This window comes from Tiliqua scincoides, chromosome 6 (assembly GCF_035046505.1).
Source record: "Tiliqua scincoides isolate rTilSci1 chromosome 6, rTilSci1.hap2, whole genome shotgun sequence".
Lineage (NCBI taxonomy): Eukaryota > Metazoa > Chordata > Lepidosauria > Squamata > Scincidae > Tiliqua > Tiliqua scincoides.
The window spans coordinates 40,022,925-40,045,129 of NC_089826.1; the positions used below are offsets into that span (position 1 = coordinate 40,022,925).

The following is a 22,205-nucleotide window of genomic DNA, read 5'->3' on the forward strand; positions in this document are numbered from 1 at the left end:
AGGCTGAGCCCCACCATCCATCCAGCACCTCTCTTAGGATCCTATCTGCCCACTCCCTGCCCCCATAATGCTCTCCCAGCACTGTTCACTGTAACTAAATATTCTTATTAGAGAAAGCAGAAAAAGTTACCATGAAGCCTGGCACTAGTGAAAGCTATTTTAGTACAATTGCTAAGAACCTGAGTAGGACTGGGACACAGTCTCCTGGTTCCTGAAGGGGTATAGCAGATGCCTCCCCCTTTACCTAGTGGTGCTCTAGTCCAGTGTTCTTCAATCTTTTTCATTCCCATAAGTTGCCACGACCTCACAACTTTGGGCTTTGTGACCCCACTGGGGTCCTGACCACAAGGTTGAAGAATACATAGTGTAACAGGTTACCTTCAAAAGGGGGCAAATGTTCATGTGAACACAAAATGTGAAAGACTGTGATACCATAATACCTTTTTACATAGAAGTGGCTTCAATTCTGAATCAAATTCAACTCTGTAAGATCACAGAGTGGTGAAGAAACATGCCTAGCACCCTTTCCCCAAGTGTAACTGAAGCTTGTGAAAACACAAGGTTTATTATCTCCCTAAAAGAGGGGCAGATGGCTTGTTTGGTTACTGTTTCTTTAGTCTTGGCATGATGTTACAATTTCACAGCTTCATGTTGGGCATAAATAACGTTGGCTTGTTAGCCATGACTCCCCATCATGTTCCTGAGGGCTGGAAGTGACATCAATAAACAGGAAGTGGCCAGAAATATTTATATTAAATATATTAAATATAATAGTATATTAATTATAATATAATATTAAATATTAAATATATATTAATTATATTAATTATATTAATCATATCATTAATTAAATGCAGATCTTAAAAATATATTATTAATACATAGCAATATACATGCTTTATAAATGATCAGCTGCTGATCACTGTTGGAGACAGGATGCTGGAGTAGGTAGATTTTGTCTGGTCCAGGAGGACTCATTTTTTTTAAACTTTGGAAGCATACCAATAGAATTGTTCTATCAAATGAACTTTGTGAACAACCAGTCTGACCAACATTACACACACACACACCCCTGTGGACCCCAATCCAACTAGTCATTTCTCCCATTCTCCTTGGATAGGATTGAACCCTTCATTAATTTAATGAAATTAAATTTTTCCAGCAGCTGGTGGGGAAAACAAAAATATACCACGAAAATATATCAGAGCTGATAAGGGTTTGGTTAGGAAGCTGATTTGTCTCCTATACTAGGAGATGCACAGCTCAAGCCTATGCATGTCTACTCAGAAGTAAGTCCCATTAGAGTCAATGGGACTTACTCCCAGGAAAGTGTGGACAGGATTGGGCTGGCAATCACTTCATCAATGGCTGATAAGTATTCCCTTGAAATAGCAAGATTCATCACTTTAAAAATACAGCCTCTCCTCTTCAGTCAAACAACAAGATTAATAAATCACTTTAAAAACAGTACCCTTTTTCTGCTCCTGGCCAAGTAAAGTGTGTGCTTGTCTCTCCCCTCCCCCTTTGCCAACTGCATGGAAGCAACTTTAAGAGTCCTGATGACTGGTCAAATAGGAAGCGTTTTATTTGGGAAGGGGGAGGAAAGCAGGAAGGTTTGGAGATCAAAAGGGGGGAGTGGAAGAGGGAGGGGTTGAAAAGAGAGATTTCTCTTTGATGAGAATCGATCCCAGGCTGGGGACTAGGAACCAACCAGACAAGGATCAGCCAGGGTTAAGGACTGCAAGCTGAGCATGCTTGGTACTTGCCAGATGGGGGTTGGAGTCAAAGAGCTTTGGAAACAACATGCAGTGAACACAGAAGGCAGCAGCCTCAGAGTGGAGGGAGAAGAGGGCGGGGCGGTAGCAACCGTTTCTTCTGCTTTAAACTCCCATTCCTTCTGCTTTAAAAAAAAGCACAGAAGACAGGCTCGTATTCTGCCCAGGGGTGTGACTGTATTGCTTTGAGAGGACATCCCGTGCCTCCCCTTTGAGTTCCTGGCACCTCCCTATAGAGCTGCGCCTCACAGTTTGAACAACACTGGCTTAAGAGGTTACAATGTCACTGATGAATCAAGTCGGAGAAAGCTAACAACTCGAAGTGTATGTTTCTGAACTTAATTTTTACTCATTATGGAAAGCTTCTTATTACACGATTATCAGTACTTGTTGAGCATTATTACTCATCTGCAGGGAATGGATCAGGCAAGACACCAATCTGCTCCTCAGAGTACAATCACATTTATAGATTGTGTTACAGAATGTGATTTTCTTTACTAAAATCATTCCTACCTAGCCTGCTCTTGTATGCAGTGACAGATTAGCCTGGCAACTGCCAATCTTCCTGAATCCAATCCCCACACAGCTTCAACAGAGCTAAAACTCTCCCACTCCCAGTTAATGCCAACAACCAGCAACCAACTCAGATTCCATTTAACAGTCCTTGTTTCCTACTCTTTCTCTGCTCCCATCAGAAAGGGAAAAGTTTTCAATGCACCTCTCAGTCTGTCCACACTCAGACCCTGTGCATTCCATCCCTTGGTGGATGGTGATTGGATGAAACATTCTGGACAGGAAGGGCATTGCCCTGTCCATCACAGATGGTGCTTCGAAGTCCACCATGTTCCACGAAGTGGTTCAGGCTCAACAGACAATGGGGTGAAAGTTGGTGGAATTTCTTGGGAGTCTCCTGCCTATGGGTTTAGATCAGTGGGCACCAAACCCTGGCCCATGGGCCAGATCCAGTGACAGAAAAATACCTTCCCTGTGCAGCACAGTGCTTACCATTGTGCACCACAGCCACTTATCTTTTCAGCCAATCACCCCAGTAACTCATGCCAGGCAGGCCAGAAATCCAAGTGCATAGCCTGCTGGGGCGATGGGCAGCAGAAGTGGTTGCCCGGTATGGGTTTCTGGGGTGATCTGCTGGAAAGGTAAGCGACTGCGATGATAAGTGCTGCACTGCATGAGTAAAGACTTTCTAGACAGAGCAGTCCTGCGGTTTGGAGACTGCTGCTCTAGATTATGATGTAAACAGTGTAGCATCTCTCAATATCACCTTATGCCAATGATCAATCACGTCAGGTGCAATCACCAAAGAATAGCACAACCAGATGAACTGTATCAGAAAGATTCAATATCTATCAAAAGCTGTGGAGAGATCTGAATACTAACTGAATACTAACTAATACATGCCTCTCAGGGGCTTTCCAAACTATTAACCATGGTATCCTTTATCCAATGCCATTTTTTGATTCAGCACCCCAAAAATAATCTAAGTTTGTTCAAACACTCTTGGCAACAAAAAAGTTGCTTTTTTGTTTATTTTTGGTAGGCCTGTTCATTGCTCTGACTGCTTTATGTTTTATGTTTTCAGTTGCTTTAAATAAGTGGGTTATTTTTGTAGCAGGGGAAAGCTGTAGGAAATAACTCTTAACAAGTAAATTAATAAATAGATTTTAAATCTGAAAATGCACACTACTGAATTCCAGTCAAATGCATATAAATTTTCAAAGAGCCAGAGGAGTTGTTCAGACAATGCCATTCAGGCTGTTTGGGGGGAGGTGTTAAAGAAGATATCTAAATAAAGATGTGCATGAGCATGTTTTAAGCTAACTGCATGGTAGGGAGGAAGATGGTCTGTACAAACAGCCCTCTCACATAGTACCTAAATGCCACTTCAGAGTGACATTCAGACTGCTTATGAAGAGACAAAACTACTCCTAAAGCAATTAGAAGAAATAGGCCAGAAGGGGTAGCTGGACATTCTTGTGCTCCTCAATTATGGGAGGAACAGGACCAGAAGTATAATCCAAACTGGTCCAAAACCTGGCTTAAGATGTGAATGTCCAAGTTCAAATTCCTCTGTGGGCTAGAGAGTCAGTCATGGCATTGGTTAAGTAACTCTCAACCTACATCACAGGATTAATGTGACAATACAAGATGCCCCACTGGAAAATATAAAGTGTGACAAAGCAAGCTTAGTGCCTCATTTTACAAAAACAACCACCAGAAGAATTAATCTGATTCTTGATTCCTAAGGGTCAAACCAAGAGAGATAAAACAATGTGTCAAATTTCCTCCACTTTCAAGATAACCATTTCAGGCAGCCTTGATTCTGATCAGGAGGGGAGTCTACCCTTCCCTTCATACTACTTTCCAGCGAAAGCGACCTCACATGGTGAAATTTGCTACAGGAAGGAAAGACATATGAGTGAAAATACTGTAAAAACTTTTCTTTCAGGATAAATCGTGCTGGGGGAGGAAGGAATGATTTGTCAGAAAAAAGAACAGAGAGGAAAAAAGCCTCTCCACTGTAACCATAGCTCTAAAGTCACAGTTTAAAAAAGAGAGAGAGAGAGAGAAATACAATAACACATTTCTTATAATAGTAATTTTGACTAAATTTTTCAATTAGGTAGAAAAGTGACAGAACAAGCCTATCCAGGATTGGGCTATTGGGAGAAGGAATTTACAACAGCACAAAAGGCTTTGTTGTCATAAAATGGCTGCCAACAGAGCACACAATGCTCTGCCAGTGGTCATTTTGGGAGCACTGCCGCAAAGCGTTCCTTCCACACCTCACTGGGCCAGATAAGACAGTGGTGGGGGTTGGAGGGCAAAACTGGGTGGGGATACGGGAGGAAAGAGGATGAGAAGTTGCGGGAGGAGGTGGATCCAACAGTGACGGTGTGTGCCAGATCCTATCACTGCTTTCAGCAGCTTTCCCACCCTCCTCCTCCCTGAACTTGCACCAGCTACAGAACTGGCACAGGTCTGAGACCCATTGCAGAACAGGAGGCTTCAGGATGGGTGACTGGAAATAATTCCCTATTCCCCTTTCAAGCTTCCCAATCTGCCCCCTACCCCGCTGGGTAAAGCACACTTGTTTTAACCACAACTGCATCAGGGGGAGGGGAAGAAAAGGACTGGGTTCTAATTCTATTAAGATACAGAGGACCAAATTAATATTATGTATAGATTCTACATTATACAAACACCAGGTAACAAACCTTCTTCATTGTCAGTTGTTATGGCAGTGTTCTAGCAGATTGAGTTTCAAAAGAAATGTGTTGGAGTGCATTTTTAGCTGCCTAGTTTGTTTCTTTGACAAATTTAGTGACAAATGTGTATTTTCTATTTGCACACTGCATAAATTTATTAACATTTCTAACAGCTTTGAAAAATAATACATTGCAGAAGCATAAATATTTTTCAAAATTAGTTGTGTTCAGGCAATATGCCTGTAATGTACTAATAGCCGGTACTGTTCTAAGTGCTTGATGTATATGAGTAACAATAAAGAACAAGTTCTTGGACATGAAAATATAACATGTTAAAAGTATCTGAACTGCTGCCAAAAACCCAACCAATCACTACATCAAAATGTCCTGATTCTAACTTAAGTACAGGTTTGAATCATCTGCAGATTTTTCATCCGCGAATCTGATTCAACGCATGGGAGGGGGAGTGTCACTGTTCACCATGTGACATTTTGAAGTTGAACAATCACCCCCTGAAGCAGCAATTTGCCCCTGAGGTGCCAATTTCTTCAAACTGCTGTTTTGGTAACAAATTGCCACATCAGAGGACTGGTTTTCAGCTTTAAAATGGCACACAGAGGAAGACTCAACCTCCCCTCCCTGAGCATTCCAGTTGAGGCTGTCTGTCCTGTTATCAATAAAAGACTGTTTCGTTTGACAATGAATGATTCAAGGACACACACGCACACACAAAAATGAGAACAGAACTGTTCCTTTTGACTGTTTCCAAATTATCTCACACATTCTAACATATCAGCATTCAAGGCCCTCTCTTACCCTGCAAGGCATAGTAAGGAACAGCTAATTTAAGCTATCAGCCCTTAAGTGCATGGTTTCCTAAGTGGCGGCTAGACTGGTTGTCCACCTAGTAACTTTTTCAGCAGAGTCAATGGCTACATCTAATCAAGTAATGAAGAAGAAGAAGAAGAACTTTATTACGGTCATAAGACCAGCCACATATAAAATATCAAAATATATACATATACAAAAGTATGCAATATATTATGATTAAGTTTAAAATGATAAAACAGTTTATAATTATGTTTAAAACAGTTCTGAGGTAACCAACAACAGCTTCCAGCCATCTCCCCTAAAGCAATTCCAATATATCTAGCAGACTATGCTCTAACTACAGAGGTTCATCCATATTTAAGATCCTTTTCCTAATGCCCATTGCAGCAGTAAAAAATTTAGCGACACTATATGTAAACATAGGATTGGAATCAGATAACAGTACATACATACATTGTTGCTCTGTGCAACAGACAAATCGGCCAATCAAAGGAGAAATAAGTTCTTCACGTATCTTCTTGTAATATATACACCGCAACAGAATTTGTTCAGTTGTTTCTATCTGTTCCATTCCGCATGGGCAAAGGCGCTCTGCCCAGGGGATCTTTTTATACCGTCCCTCCTGCACTGCTGAGGGTAGTGCATTAAGCCGGGCCAGAGTAAACGCCCTTCTATGTCTAGGCTGCTCCAGCTGGGCAAAATAAGGTGCTATTGCAACCTTATATAATCTATCCTCACTAAGAAAGAATTCTGGGACACTGCTTAAGTCATATTGTCTCTCGTTATCCTCAATACACTGCTTAATGATTTTCTTTGCCTGTTCCATTCCCATGGTTAACAGAGTCGATCTAGAGAGACCCAAGGAGGCAATTTTTTTGCTCAATTAACTGGACCCATCAAGTAATGAATGGTTTGGTTAAAAAGTTAGAAGGGTAACTGGACAAAAACATCTTTAACCACTGGACCCTATAAATAAGACACTTTCCAGGTTTAAGAAAAGTATATCTAATAAACAGTATGACCAATAGGTACATCCATACTTTAAGTGACCAATTATCCTCAGGTACGTACTTCAATTTGGATTTAGTTACATGATTAATGAATCAGATACTGAATCATCAATAAGACACTGAGGGCCCCATCCAACTTTCCAGCACTGATACAGCCTTGCCAATCGGGCATGCACTGCAACCTATGGTGGAAGGGTAGTCACAGAGGCCAAGGTAAGGAAACGTTTGTTCCCTTATCTTGGGGTTGCATTAGGCTGGAAAGGATTGGGCCCTGACACTAGTTGAGAACTCTCCATCAACTCTTTCCTCTACCTCACTTGTCACCTATGAAAGACTGACCATAAACACCTGGCAAGAATTCATTGTGGTCAGAGGGAATAAGGCAAGTACACAGTTCCCAAGTGTCTTGGTATTGTGCACATTTGAGGCAAATTAAGTCCAAAACTCATCCGCTGATTCAGGATAACAATTCAATATAGACCCATTTTGGGATTCTAGAGAAACCACAATTAACACTCAGTGCTACAAATTCTTTTGGTACTCCTACTCTGCTATGGTGTATCCTCTCCTTACATAAATCATTTTTTATCCCAACCTTCTTCTATCTAGTATGGATTTGTTTTGATCTTTTGAAATTTGTTTAGAATTGACATTAAAAAAAAAAACTACCCCTGCTTCCAACCAAGCTTGTAAACACATTTATCCTCATCAAGTCTACAAACGTTTTAATTATTTTGCCAGCAGGAGCTCTGGGAGTAAATGGAAATACATTCCCAAAGCCTTGCCTGCTTATAATTCTGTAGAGAAATTGACAGGCTATAGCTTTCTGGTGTGTGTTTTTTAAGCTCAGTCCAACTGCAAAACTAGTTCAATGAGGAAGGAAAGATAGGAAGCAGTGGGGGCTGCACTAGCTACCAGGTGGGGGCAGAACAGCCCCATAATCTCAACCCATGTGCATTGCACACCATGGTGCACCTTGATAATGAGATTCACTACATTTTTTCCCCTCTGCTGCTCCATTTGGAACACCACTTAAAGGCTCATTTGTTCCCATAGCACACCAAGTGTTCATGTCATGTTCACCAAGTAGATCATGTCATACCACAATGGGCAATCCACATGATGAAATGTGCTTCACAGAGCTTGTGACACACTTTGCCCAGATACTGAAAGTGCTTTGGTTGTAATGATTCATAAAAATTTCTGTTTTGCTAGTATGGAAGCACAAAGAATAATGTAGAATTATAAGCCAATGCAAAGATTTTCAAAGCTCAATATCTGTGTGCAGGTTCTACAACCCAAGATCTATTTGAGACTTCACTCCTTAATTCCTATTGTAAACCTAACTCTCTTGCTTCTGACATGGGCCACTGTTTTATAGTGATGGTGATAATACTCACAAATATAACACAGGGAGAGTATGATGTGTTCAACCTGCAGGAGGAACAGTGGGCAGTATCGGCCCAACTTTTTCTTGGTGGGGTCAGATATTCTTCTCTTCTCCCCACCTTCCACCTTTTTTATTTCTCCTACAAGGGGACATTTTCAAAGAAGCAAATCCTATTTTCATTAGATTTTACAAGTAGCAGAGCTACTCTTTCTAGCTTCCCTTCTAAATTACATGCCATATGGTTAATTTTTAATATGTAAAGCCCCTTTCAATTTCTTAAACAAGTTGGCCTAAATATCAAATAATTATTTAAAAACTAATTGGAACCCTAGTATAAAGAGACTTCAAATATGTTGCAAAGAAGTTGAAGCCATATCCTATATAACTTCCTGTGTACCGATGCAGCCCAATCCTATATAACTTCCTGTGTATTGAGGCGGCAGTTAAGAAGGCCAATACTATGCTTGGGATCATTAGGAAAGGTATTGAGAACAAAACCGCTAATTTTATAATGCCGTTGTACAAATCGATGGTAAGGCCACATCTGGAGTACTGTGTCCAGTTCTGGTCGCTGAATCTCAAAAAAGACATAGTGGAAATGGAAAAGGTGCAAAAGAGAGCGACTAAGATGATTACGGGGCTGGGGCACCTTCCTTAAGAGTAAAGGCTATGGTGTTTGGGCCTCTTCAGCCTAGAAAAGAGGGGGGACATGATTGAGACATACAAAATTATGCAGGGGATGGACAGAGTGGATAGGGAGATGCTCTTTACACTCTCACATAACACCAGAACCAGGGGACATCCACTAAAATTGAGTGTTGGGAGAGTTAGAACAGACAAGAGAAAATATTTCTTTACTCAGCGTGTGGTCGGTCTGTGGAACTCCTTGCCACAGGATGTGGTGATGGCATCTGGCCTGGACCCCTTTAAAAGGGGATTGGACAAGTTTCTGGAGGAAAAATCCATTATGGGGTACAAGCCATGATGTGTATGCGCAACCTCCTGATTCTAGAAATGGACTATGTCAGAATGCCAGATGCAAGGGAGGGCACCAGGATGAGGTCTCTTGTTATCTGGTGTGCTCCCTTGGGCATTTGGTGGGCCGCTGTGAGATACAGGAAGCTGGACTAGATGGGCCTATGGCCTGATCCAGTGGGGCTGTTCTTATGTTCATTACCTACAATGACCCCTCAGGGGAAGGGAACATTTGTTTCCTTCACCACAGGTAAGCCCCTGCTGGCAACATCGCTGGTGCAAGTCTGCATGGACCTGTGAAGTTGGACTGAGCCCAGGAAGGGGGCTAGGATTTGGCAGGCACTACTGCCTCCAAACCTGGTCTCTTCCCAGACCTAATTCGCCCTCCTTCCCCAAGCCCATTGCCTCCCTGTTTGCCTACTCCCTGTCTCGTTCCATGCCCTCCCTGCCGCCCTCCTGCCCCCTGCATGATCCTACCTGGGGTAGAAGGCATCTAGTGTCTGATGCCATGCAGAGCCAGCCACTTGCCACTTCCAGTAGTAGCTAGCCCACATGCTCTGGAAAGTCAACTTTCACTACATCTAGAAAGTGAGTTATCAGAATGCTTGTTCCAGTGCCATCAGGAACAGGCCTTAAGTTCCACCAATTCCAAACACTGGGTTGGATCCAAAGACAATTCCACTCATGCAAGTGGGGGGAGGGGTCTCCAATTTCTACCAATACCCCTTCAGGATGCAGCTTCCAATGCCACACACCACAGATTTCTTGACGGTCATCAGACTTTGACATAACTTTCTAGAAGGTGTAAGGGACAAAAGGCAAGAAGGTCTGTTCTACAAGCAGGTCTCTGTTTGAAATTGTCAGCAACAAACCCAATGTATTTAAGGTCAAGATACAAATATATTTTCATTTACAAGCAAGCTTGCTTCTGCAGAAAGCTTTAAGAAACTATACATGGATTCTCTTCAGAAGAACGAGAACATCTGCAGATATACTGTATTGTTCCCTGTCACTTCACCTGCCCCAAAAGCACTAATCTTTTATCAAAGATTTTATCATGTCTGCTTATCAATAAAGGGGAGGGGGGGGAAGGGAAGCAGCTGAAGCTATTTCATAATAATTAGAAAATGCATTTGACAAACAACAGTGTTGCATCCCTTAACACAAGCACCAATGAATTTGGAGTTGCTGAAGACTTTAGACCAGGGGCCTTGGGTGCTCTGATGCAGCAGTGTCTACAACACGTTTTGCAGAAGAATTTAATCTCGTCCTCTAAAGAATTGATCCATTAGCTTTACTGAGTTAATCTACAGCACTGCTGACAACCTCTCTTTTTTAAACACATCTTTCCCCACACAGGAATACTCTGAATTTGTCAAATGTCTACTCTAGGAGCAGTTTATTCTCTCTCTTCCTCTCCCACCCCCGCATCCCTACCTACTTCAGTTATGTAAGCGACACTTTGCAAAGGAACCAAACAAGAAAAGAAGAGCGAATTGCAACAATCTTACAAAAGACTTGGGGGGGGGGCACAACCTACTGTTGAAATCCAGTCAAGACAATTTTAGAATTTGTGAACAAACATGGGCCAGACGTTTGTGATAAAATATTGATGATGGCTAGCAATTTCACTAGCAAGTTTTAAAGAAACACAACACTTCCTTATCGTAAAAGAAAGGAAATAAGAACATACTATTGTTAAATAGCTCATTCAAAAAGAAAAAAAAAACTCACTCGTAACTTTTTGGCATTTTCTCTCAAATGTACACTATGTCTTCTTAGCTACTATAAAATGACTCTTTTGTTGTTGTCTTTAAGTGCTTAATTTGAATTGCATACATCTTCCTCATTTTCATGAGCACACAAGATAAAAATGAACAGTCTCTATGACTAACATGCCAACAGTGCTTCCTAAAGTTCCAGAAAGAACCAAGAAAGAATACAGTTCTCCTTATTATAGAAGTCACCATGTAATGAGCTGAAGAATGGATAAAGAAGGAAGAAACCCTGGAAACATCACAAGATGAATAAAGCAGTACATTTCATCAACACTCTAGATCCAACTGGTACTTTTTTTTAGTCACAAGATGGCTGAAGTTTCACCTAAAATCTTCCTTCCTTCCCCATACCCATTACCATGTCTGAGTCCACAGGCTCTCAACAAGACCTATGACACAGCAGGGATTTTTTTCCTTTCCCCTAGCAGTTTATTTTTTTTTTCAATAGTTGTCCTTGCCTGCCTTAGTCTTCATAAATCAGATTGACACAAAATGTCTCAAGACTTCTAAAATCCAGCAGAATATAAAGGTTCTCAATTACAGAGTTTACTGCTGCCATCTAGTGACAACTTTCATTCCAAAGCAGATCAAAACACCAGCTCCCTAGAAGTACACACAGTGCCATGCCTAATATTTATATAAGTCTCTGGTTTGCCACTGTGACACGTGGGCGGATGCCACTGCAAACTGAAATTTCCAAAGCAGTCTCTTGTAATCCACAAAGGGACAACTCTCAAACTGTTGTTTGGCACAGCCCCTGGCACAAAATTCACTTCTACATCTTTAAACAGAGAAGGACTTGGCTCCACAGGCCATCATCTGTTGAAGCTCACCTGATAGAGCTTCGTTTGTGGCAGCCACCAGGTTGCAGAACTAACCTGCCACAAGACATACTTGATGCACCCCCCTGCCCAGCCTTTAAAAAACTGTTTTAAGAACATATTTATTCTGCCAGGTTTCCAAAGTCTGAATGGAGGCCCCCCACCCACCCACAACTGATGTTGCTTTCATTTGTGCAGCATTCCTGGTCTTATGGTTGTTTTTGTTGATTAATTGTTGTGTGTTTTCACTACAATTTATTAGACTTTTGGTTGCATTTTTGTATTTTGCTTGGTAGCCATGCTGAGGCTTTATGAAATGCAGGGTGTAACTGAGAAGATCAACAAATTGGAGAGTGGAAAGAGAAGTCAGGCAGAGGTGCACTCTCTCTCTCTCTGTACCACTGACAGAAGAGGCCGCACGTACTCAATATTTTCCTGCCACTCAGCTATTAAAAGGCACAGAAGATGAACAGGTTTTGAATAAAAACTTGATAAGTAACTTTGCTTGCTTCTGTTCAGACTGCGGTTTAATGCCTTCGAAATGCCCTGTATGGTATAGCATCTGCTGGCAACCAAGGTCAACACAGTCATTTGCACTTCAAAGGTCTGAGAAAATAATCTATGTAACACCCATCAGCACTGAGGCTTAGTGTGTAGAGTGAAAACACACCTATGCCTGACGGAATTGCTTCCTGGAGGTGAAGCATGTCCTGTTAGGCTCAGAAAATTAGGCAATGAGAAGGGAGCATGCTGCTAATAATCATGGTTCAGGTAGAGCAAGCTAGCTTCCCACAGATTATACCTGGGTCCAGAAGTTCTTCAAATTGATGTTTGATGTTGCACCAAGAATTCATCTAAGTCAGAAAATGAAAACTGAATCCTTCCCATGCAAACCCTAATCCAGGGGTGTCAAATTTGTTTCATACAGTAGTCCAAAGTTAACATCCATGGTGTAGCATTTTGGTGCTACTTGAGGAGCAGCTTGAGATGCTGCGTTGGTGTGGCAAAGAAGCCATAGCAAGAATTAGACAACAGACACAGGTTTCAGAGAGGTTAAAAGTGCTGGAAGCAGGAGCAAGAATGAAATCAAGGGAGAAGTGAAGTCTCCCAGCTCCTGACCCAGCTTTTTATTAAGTCTCAAAACACATGATATACGGTTACGTAATAGGGAAATTTCCACAAGGATGGAAATTGCTTTATACTTGCTAGTTCTAGCTTAACCACAAACACATTCCTAGATAAGATTCTCCTTAACATCCTGTGTTTACAGGCTCTGGGCGAAGACCCTCAGCGTATCATCAAGGCCAAGAGTGTGCTCTTGTTCAGACGCAGGTGTGCCTGCTTCATTATTGCCAAATACTGCTAAGACATCTTAAACTTTAGTGCCTGTGCATATATATTTACTACACATGGCACCTGCTGAGGGTCAGAAGTGACATCATTAAGCAGGAAGTGACATCATTCAGCTGGTGATGACCAGAAACACACACTTTGTTTTCACCTAGGAACTCATTAGCTGCAAATGATAAAAGAGAAAACATGCAAATTTTGATCATATTTTCAAGATATGGGAGAGCCTGATTATCACACAGGATGCTTTTTCCCCAGCCATGCAGAGCCATTAACAACTTGAGCAGTACATAACCACTGTATCTTAAAATGGAAATGGCCAGTCTGACTTAACTACAATGACCATGCCACCCACATTCTCCAATTCTCCCTTGACCAGCACTCACTATCTAATTCTGCCTCCCTCAGTCACCACACCCTGGCCCTAAATTACTGACTTTTTTAGAAGCAACACTTCTACAAACAATCTGCACATCTTGCCAGGCTCCAGGCAGCACGAGATTAGACAACAAAGGAAACAGATAAACTGCAGGCAACTTCTTTCTTCCTTCAGCTCCTATACAAACTGTGTGCTGCTGAGGAATCACTGTCACTGTCAAGCTCAATTATCACAAGCCCAATTATCATGCAGGCCAGATAAGGAACTTCGGCAGGTCTTATATTTAATACCCAGCTCTAAATCACAAAAGAAGTAAACTTTTTGGAGGGGAGGGGGGGTGAATATCTCCATTGCTACCATTCTTCCAAGGTGTACCAGAGTGAGACTGCGATTCACACCAGATCTCCTGCAGCCAGTACTTCCTGTACGTCTCGTACCCTGGCCTTCAGCAAGCCAGATCAAATAAATATTTGAGTGAAAGGCAGCCTTTCTAAGGGGCAATGTAAGCTTGGATACAGCCAGTTGATTCCTAGGCCATATATAAAACCCATGACTCCAAATTGGCCCAGCAGTCTATGCAACTTGTTAAAGTAGCAATATAGACTCCCTCATCTTGCCTTGCTTTGCACCATCTTGCCTACTGCTGGATAAATTCCCTTGGCACTTGAGTCCAGCCTGATTTGATTACAAAATCTGTCTCTGACCTCTATTCTGCTATTATTCCCCTGTGACATGTCCCAGACCCAGCCAAGGGTGAAACAGGGCCAAAGTAGGTGTCACATGAAGACTCCCATAAGCATAGAGAAGCTAAAATTTTCTTTTTAAAATAGCAACTGGATCAGGGTCTCTTATCCAAGGAAAAGGTGCGTTCATAGTTGCCACCACCATATTAGAAAAATTACTGCCCTTACTTACCATGGGCCATTTAGATACGTGAATCAGGGACATGGAAACTCACAATGGATGGCAGCGTTCCACAAGATAACTACTTGTATAGGTTATGACTGGGTGTGTGTAGAACGCACCCCAAGGTTGCTGTTAGCTGTGAAAAATGTAATTTTGTGCTTCAGGCCAGAGTCCAACACCAAGCACTGTTTAATGGCACCATGCAAGTATAACAGTTCCCATTAGATATCACCAGCTTCACAGCGATCCAACTAATGATGTGCAAGTGATATTTGCAAATTAGCTCTGGCTTTTCACATATTTATGGGACTGGGCAGCCAGAACAAGTTTCATCCTCCTTGGCACTATCCTAAGAAATCTTAGCCAAAACAACAACCGACAAACTGGCATGGATTATGCATGTCTCTTCCTTGTTGTACTATTCAGATAAGAGCAAACATGCAGTACACATCAGCTGTCTTGGAAAGGAATGTAATATTTCAGTGGATACTTATTGTTACTGTTACTGCTGTGCTTTGGTGGACTCTGAGATGCCATCAGATTTTGGCCATGTCAGCCACTGGCCACAAGCCCACATCCATCATTGGGAGCAATGATGGCCATTGATTGGCCAGCCAGGCCAGTCCTTCAACCCACAATACCAGAGGCAGTGATAGTTCCCAAAGCACTGTCAGGGACCAGGCAGGGGCAGAACAGGCTCAGTGCTGGACTTTGCCACACAGTCCCAGCAATCTAACTCTAGCAGCTACATTTCTGTTGCCGTTTCCAATGTTTATACTACAATAGATCTGTTAGAGCTGTTAAATGTTAAGGTAACACAAAAATCTTTGTTGTTTTTGTTGCACAGATGTGGCACTCTCAGTGCATGCAAATATGCCATTACTAAAGGACACATTTGGAGAAAGGCCTCAATATAGTGGTGATTCAATTTCAAGGAGAATAAACAATAAAACAAGATAATGACGCTGCTCCAAGATACTGGATGTTGCAGTTGAAGGCAGGGGTCAGAAAGTGGTGAAGTCAGTGAAAGGGTGGCAATTGGCAGCACCAAATAATTAAATAATTAAATTAAAATAATTAGGACTACAAGTCAGACCAGAAAAAGATAAAACCCCTCTATTCTGTTCTGTAAACTACTCGAACTGTACTGGTTCTCCCATGTCCTTCCCTAAGAAGAGTATCCATTGCATCCTGCAGATAGCGGAGGACCAGGCCTCAGGCTGGGAGAGGTAAGTAAAGAAAAATTTTACTTGCCTCTCCATCCACTGCCTGGTCACCAGCTCTTTTGCTGGTGTAGATCTGAAGAGAAGGAAGGGGTGCAGCCAGGCTGGAATGGGGGTATAGGACCCGGCGCCCACTGCTGCCATTAAGATCTGCCCCAGCCCAATCAACATGAGACATCTGCTGGTGGCCAGTCTGAGGGGAAACTGCTGCTGGCAAGTGACCTTCCAGGCTTTGCACCAATGGCAGCACTCTCCAGATTAGGAGAAAGGCTGCCATGATGGCATACCACACTATATGTGGACAGACCTGCAGCATACTGCGCAGATGGGATTAGGCTGTGACTGAGTGACATTAGGGAAATCCCTAGTTCAAATCTCACCTCATTCATGCCAAGTTGAATACACACCAAGCTGTACGCCCAAAAAGTCATGACTAAGTAAAACTGAAATTAATGAGACAAGATAGTTATCATTAACTTTCTTTACTACAATCTACTGTTATGTTAAATATGGAAAAATCACATCAAGCATGCCATCAAGCAAGAAATAGGGCCTTCTCAGTAGTGGCACCAACACTATGGAATTCCCTGCCCTTTGACTTAAGAACTGCTCCCTCTCTTGAAACTTTTCGGCGAGGCCTGAAGCCCCTTCTGTTTAGACAAGCCTTCTGAGTTTCTGGCCTTTTTAACATCTTTTTAACATCTTTTAATATCTTTTTTAACATCTGGTTACAGGCCTGATCCTTTTCTAATTTGCTGCGCTATGCTCTTTTACCTGACTACTTTTTTTAATCTGATGACTGCTTTTATGATATGTTATGTTTTTATCTGTTTTTAAATTATTTTAAAAACAGATAAAATTTTAATTTTAATTTGTTTTAACCTTGTTTGTAAGTAGCCTTGAGTCCTTCCGGGGAGAAAGGCGGGGTAAACAACAACAACAACAACAAATTTTAATTCTGGGCAAAAGATTTCACATGCTTTGATTTTTGCTGGAACACTGCAAAAGCCTAAACAACCTGTCTACAACTCTGTTGTTTCTATGCAACTCACATCATAATAAAACACAATACACAGAATAAGTAATTATTCACACATTTTTCCTTCACACAGAATCTGCAGTAACTGATTTATGAATCAGCCAACAATTTCATTTTGATGCTTTCCTGTCACAACTGCTAATAATACATTAAAACTTGTGGTGTATGCTGTGAGGAGGTAGTTTATGTTAAGCTTTTACAAACATTGCAAAAAGCTTGAGATATGACAGAAAGCAATCCATTACAGAACAAATCATAAAACACTACATTCTCCACCTTTCATGTAATATACTTGGTCATTAAGCACATTTCAACATTGCTCTTCAAGTTTTCACAGCTAAGACCCCTCCAATGGTTTCACAGTCAAACCTTGAATTCCAGGGAATGCAGAACGTTGTCATACAAATTTGCAGCAGACTTAACATGTCACACAAATGTGGTTTAGGGGAGAAAAATGTTTAATGGTTTTGGTTAAAGCAAATGTTTGGCAGCTCCGTTAGTGTCAAGTGAATGTAAACAGCATCCAAAAATGGTCAAAATCAAAACTAAGGATTATGGCAGTCTTGCAGCTTTTGTGTTAATTTGTACTTGTCTATTAACTCTGAGAAATTATCAAATACAATTTTTATCCCTACATAAACAGTGAAATTCCAAATCAGTACATAAGAACATAAGAACAGCCCCACTGGATCAGGCCATAGGCCCATCTAGTCCAGCTTCCTGTATCTCACAGCGGCCAACCAAATGCCCCAGGGAGCACACCAGATAACAAGAGACCTCATCCTGGTGCCCTCCCTTGCATCTGGCATTCTGACATAACCCATTTCTAAAATCAGGAAGTTGCGCATACACATCATGGCTTGTACCCCATAATGGATTTTTCCTCCAGAAACTTGTCCAATGCCCTTTTAAAGGCGTCCAGGCTAGACGCCATCACCACATCCTGTGGCAAGGAGTTCCACAGACCAACCACACGCTGAGTAAAGAAATATTTTCTTTTGTCTGTCCTAACCCGCCCAACACTCAATTTTAGTGGATGTCCCCTGGTTCTGCTATTATGTGAGAGTGTAAAGAGCATCTCCCTATCCACTCTGTCCATCCCCTGCATAATTTTGTATGTCTCAATCATGTCCCCCCTCAGGCGTCTCTTTTCTAGGCTGAAGAGGCCCAAACGCCGTAGCCTTTCCTCATAAGGAAGGTGCCCCAGCCCCGTAATCATCTTAGTCGCTCTCTTTTGCACCTTTTCCATTTCTACTATGTCTTTTTTGAGATGCGGCGACCAGAACTGGACACAATACTCCAGGTGTGGCCTTACTATCGATTTGTACAACGGCATTATAATACTAGCCGTTTTGTTCTCAATACCCTTCCTAATGATCCCAAGCATAGAATTGGCCTTCTTCACTGCCGCCGCACATTGGGTCGACACTTTCATCGACCTGTTCACCACCACCCCAAGATCTCTCTCCTGATCTGTCACAGACAGCTCAGAACCCATCAGCCTATATTTAAAGTTTTGATTTTTTGCCCCAATGTGCATGACTTTACACTTACTGACATTGAAGCGCATCTGCCATTTTGCTGCCCATTCTGCCAGTCTGGAGAGATCCTTCTGGAGCTCCTCACAATCACTTCTGGTCTTCACCACTCGGAAAAGTTTGGTGTCGTCTGCAAACTTAGCCACTTCACTGCTCAACCCTGTCTCCAGGTCATTTATGAAGAGGTTGAAAAGCACCGGTCCCAGGACACATCCTTGGGACAGACTGCTTTTCACCTCTCTCCATTGTGAAAATTGCCCATTGACACCCACTCTCTGCTTCCTGGCCTCCAACCAGTTCTCAATCCATGAGAGGACCTGTCCTCTAATTCCCTGACTGTGGAGTTTTTTCAGTAGTCTTTGGTGAGGGACCGTGTCAAACGCCTTCTGAAAGTCCAGATATATAATGTCCACGGGTTCTCCCGCATCCACATGCCTATTGACCTTTTCAAAGAATTCTATAAGGTTCGTGAGGCAAGACTTACCCTTACAGAAGCCATGCTGACTCTCCCTCAGCAAGGCCTGTTCGTCTATGTGTTTTGAGATCCTATCTTTGATGAGGCATTCCACCATCTTACCCGGTATGGATGTTAGGCTGACTGGCCTATAGTTTCCCGGGTCCCCCCTCTTTCCCTTTTTAAAAATAGGCGTGACATTTGCTATCCTCCAATCTTCTGGCACCATGGCCGTTTTGAGGGACAAGTTGCATACCTTAGTCAAGAGGTCTGCAACTTCATTCTACAATTCCTTAATAACTCTTGGGTGGATGCCATCAGGGCCCGGTGACATTGATCTTTAATTTATCAATGATCAATTGATAAATGATCAATAATTTAATTTATCAGTATGAATATAACATGCACACACCAGGTGAAACTGACCTTGTTTAATGGTAATGGTTCTTTTTGCTGCATCATTAAAATGCAAACTAAGAAGACTATACCACAATAGACACTAAGGGTTATTTCAGTGGTTCTCAAACTGGGGCATCTCGACACCCCATCCAGAAAGCCCTGGCCTCTTCACCCTTATGGGGTGGGGAGGGAGGAGGCAGTGGCGTGATCACCAGAATCGCGATGCTTTGGCATTCCTGATGATCGCGTCTCTGCCTCCCCCCTTCCACAAGAACTTACTGCAGAGCTCAAACTCCCTGCAAGTTTGAGAACCACTGGGTTATTCTAAAGAAGTGATTAAACATATTGATAACAAATTCATTTTTAAACAAAAGTCCTTCAACACAGTTTAAAGTATACATTCCAAATTTGTATTTACTAAATGTATTTACAAATTTGTATTTACTAAATTTGTATTTACTAAAAGTGCAACGGCTACCATGGAATGAATACTGTACAGCAGGTGGGGTAGATAAACAGATACCTTAACTGTGGCTATTCCTGTCTACCCATACATAAAACCTATGAAGAATTACAGCCCAATCCTTACTTGTGCTGGAGCAGGCAGGTCAGTATGCCTGCGCTGTATCTAGCGTAAGTTGGGCTGTCCTGGAATGGGGTCAGTATCCAGCATAACTGTTGGGTCCTGGCCCCACCTCCTGCTCCCTGCCCAGCCACCCCCAGAATGCTTGCTGCCTACTCTACCCCCGCCCCCCAGACCTCCACGCCAGCCGAGCTCCGGCGGTGCAAACTCACCTCTTCCTGGGGCTCGAGTCAGCACAGGAATGCTGCTGCATGTTCGTGTGCCAGACTATCTCCCTTCCGAGTGGCACAAAAGTGCTTTACAGCACCTTCGTGACACTCTTCGGCCAGTACAAGAGACTTGCGCTGGCCAAAAGGTGTGTTAGGATTGTGCTTAGTTATGCTTGTAGGAAGCAGAAAGTAGAAAGAAGACAAAGTCAGTCATATTTCTCCACTCTCTGACATCCAGGGGCTTGCTGTGTTAACCAACAGTCAGCACCAGTTGCAAATATGTTCACATTTATGGGTCATCTACAGGCAGCAGTAGCAGTAGACCAGGGGTGTCCAAAGTTTTTGGCAGGAGGGCCACATCATCTCTCTGACACTGTGTCGGGGGCCAGGGAAAAAAAAGAATTAATTTACATTTTATTAAATTTGAATAAATTTACATAAGTTTACATAAATGAATGTGTTAAAGATGAACTTATATGAATGAATGACGGCCTTGCTATAGCTCAAGGCCTATAAAAGGTCTTGCACAAAGCAAGGCTGGCCTTTCCTTTGCTGTCGCTACTGCATCACAGACATGAAACAACAAACAGTGGAGGGAGCCCTCATCCCACAGCTCAAGCAAGAGGTCAAACAGTCGCCCTCATGCTGAGAGCAGTTGCATCAGGCCAGTGTGGGCTCCAAAAAATCTCTAGAGGACCAGAGGCTCATTGGAGACTGAGGGCTCCCTGAGGGCTGCATTGAGAGGCCTCAAGGGCCGCAAGTGGCCCCAGGGCCGGGGTTTGGGCACCCCTGCAATAGACTGTCAACTAATAGATTGCCAACTAATCTCATCTTCCATCCTCAAATCAGCTTTATAAAATCATTCCTATATCTTACTATGCAGTAGGCCATGGAGGCAGAGTGGGGCTATACTTCTTGCGTCAGTTCAGAGTTTACACCAAACTACATTTAACACAAATAATGGCTTGCCAGCCAGTCCACCATTTCCAGTTCTGGTCTGCCTTGTGAATCAGAAATCATGAGAAACAGTAACTCCGCACAATGGTCTGGATCAGGGGTGCCCAAACCCCAGCCTGGGGGCCACTTGTGGCCCTCAGGGACTTCCAATCCAGCCCTCAGGGAGCCCCCAGTCTCCAATGAGCATCTGGCCCTCTGGAGACTTGCTGGAGCCCCTGCTGGCCTGACGCAATGGCTCTCAGCATGAGGGCAAATGTTCAATCTCTTGTATGGACTGTGGGATGAGAGCTCCCTCCACTACTTGCTGTTTCACCTCTGTGATGCAGCATAGGCAACGAAGGAAAGGCCAGCCTTGCTTTGTGCAAGCTTGAGTTACTGCATGACCTTCATTCATTCATATAAGTTCCATCTCTAATATATTCATTTATGTAAATTTATTCAAATTTGAAATGTAAATTAATTCTTTTTTTACCCCTGGTCCCCAACACAGTGTCAGAGAGATGATGTGGCCCTCCTGGCAAAATGTTTGGACACCCCTGGTCTGGATCAACATGACATTGTGCAGCTGTCAAATGGAGTACTGCCACTACTTTTCAATTTTTGAGCCATCAAAACAAGGGAAAAGAACAATCACTACTAGAATGGGTACGTTCCCATTCTAAAACTGAACAATGAACAGAAAGGGGACACTGTTCATCACGAAACAAATGGCAACCCCAAGAAAACAAAACACACCAAATTTCAAGCAATGAGAAGGGGGGGGGGAAACCTTGCAGAACACACAGCCACAATTTTTCCAAAAATTATGAAATTTGTCTTCCAGTGAAAGTTACTTCTTCCAGGTAAATATTTACAGCACGAAAAGGACAGGTTTCTTCTAATTTTCAAGTGATTGCCTTAGTTTTTTAAACTCTATAACAGCAGGTCTATTTTAACTGGCCCCCCTATACAATATAAGGTGTCAATCTGACAAAACAAAGAATTAGTCTTCCTTTCTCTGTTGACATAACTCCAAAAGCAGAGCCTCTAGCATTCTCAACTGTCAAAGTCGATGAGATCATGAAACCTTGCTTCCTTTCAAAGATTCCCCAATGCTTGAACTCGTAGAATTCCGGAAATGTATCATCCTTCAACTTCTTCCAAATAATCTACTCTCTCACAGAATGGACAGTTATCTGAAATAGCATATTCAACATCTAGTGTCCCAGAAAAACACTGCAGAGCACCAAAATTCTATCTTTATATAAGAATAGAAATTATAATGAAGATTCTGCTCTCAACTATATAACACAGAAACTACCAGAATGCCCTGGAGTGGCATCTTCTTTTACACATCAAATTAGGACACTGTTTAGCCTCAAGTC

The 22,205-nt window shown here is 42.4% G+C and overlaps 1 protein-coding gene across 4 annotated transcripts in view; it reads right to left on the reverse strand.

Annotated features, from left to right (window-relative positions):
- INPP4B (inositol polyphosphate-4-phosphatase type II B) overlaps positions 1 to 22,205 on the reverse strand; it is a 338,885-nt gene that overhangs the window by 258,896 nt on the left and 57,784 nt on the right. The gene's annotated exons all lie outside the window — the stretch shown is intronic.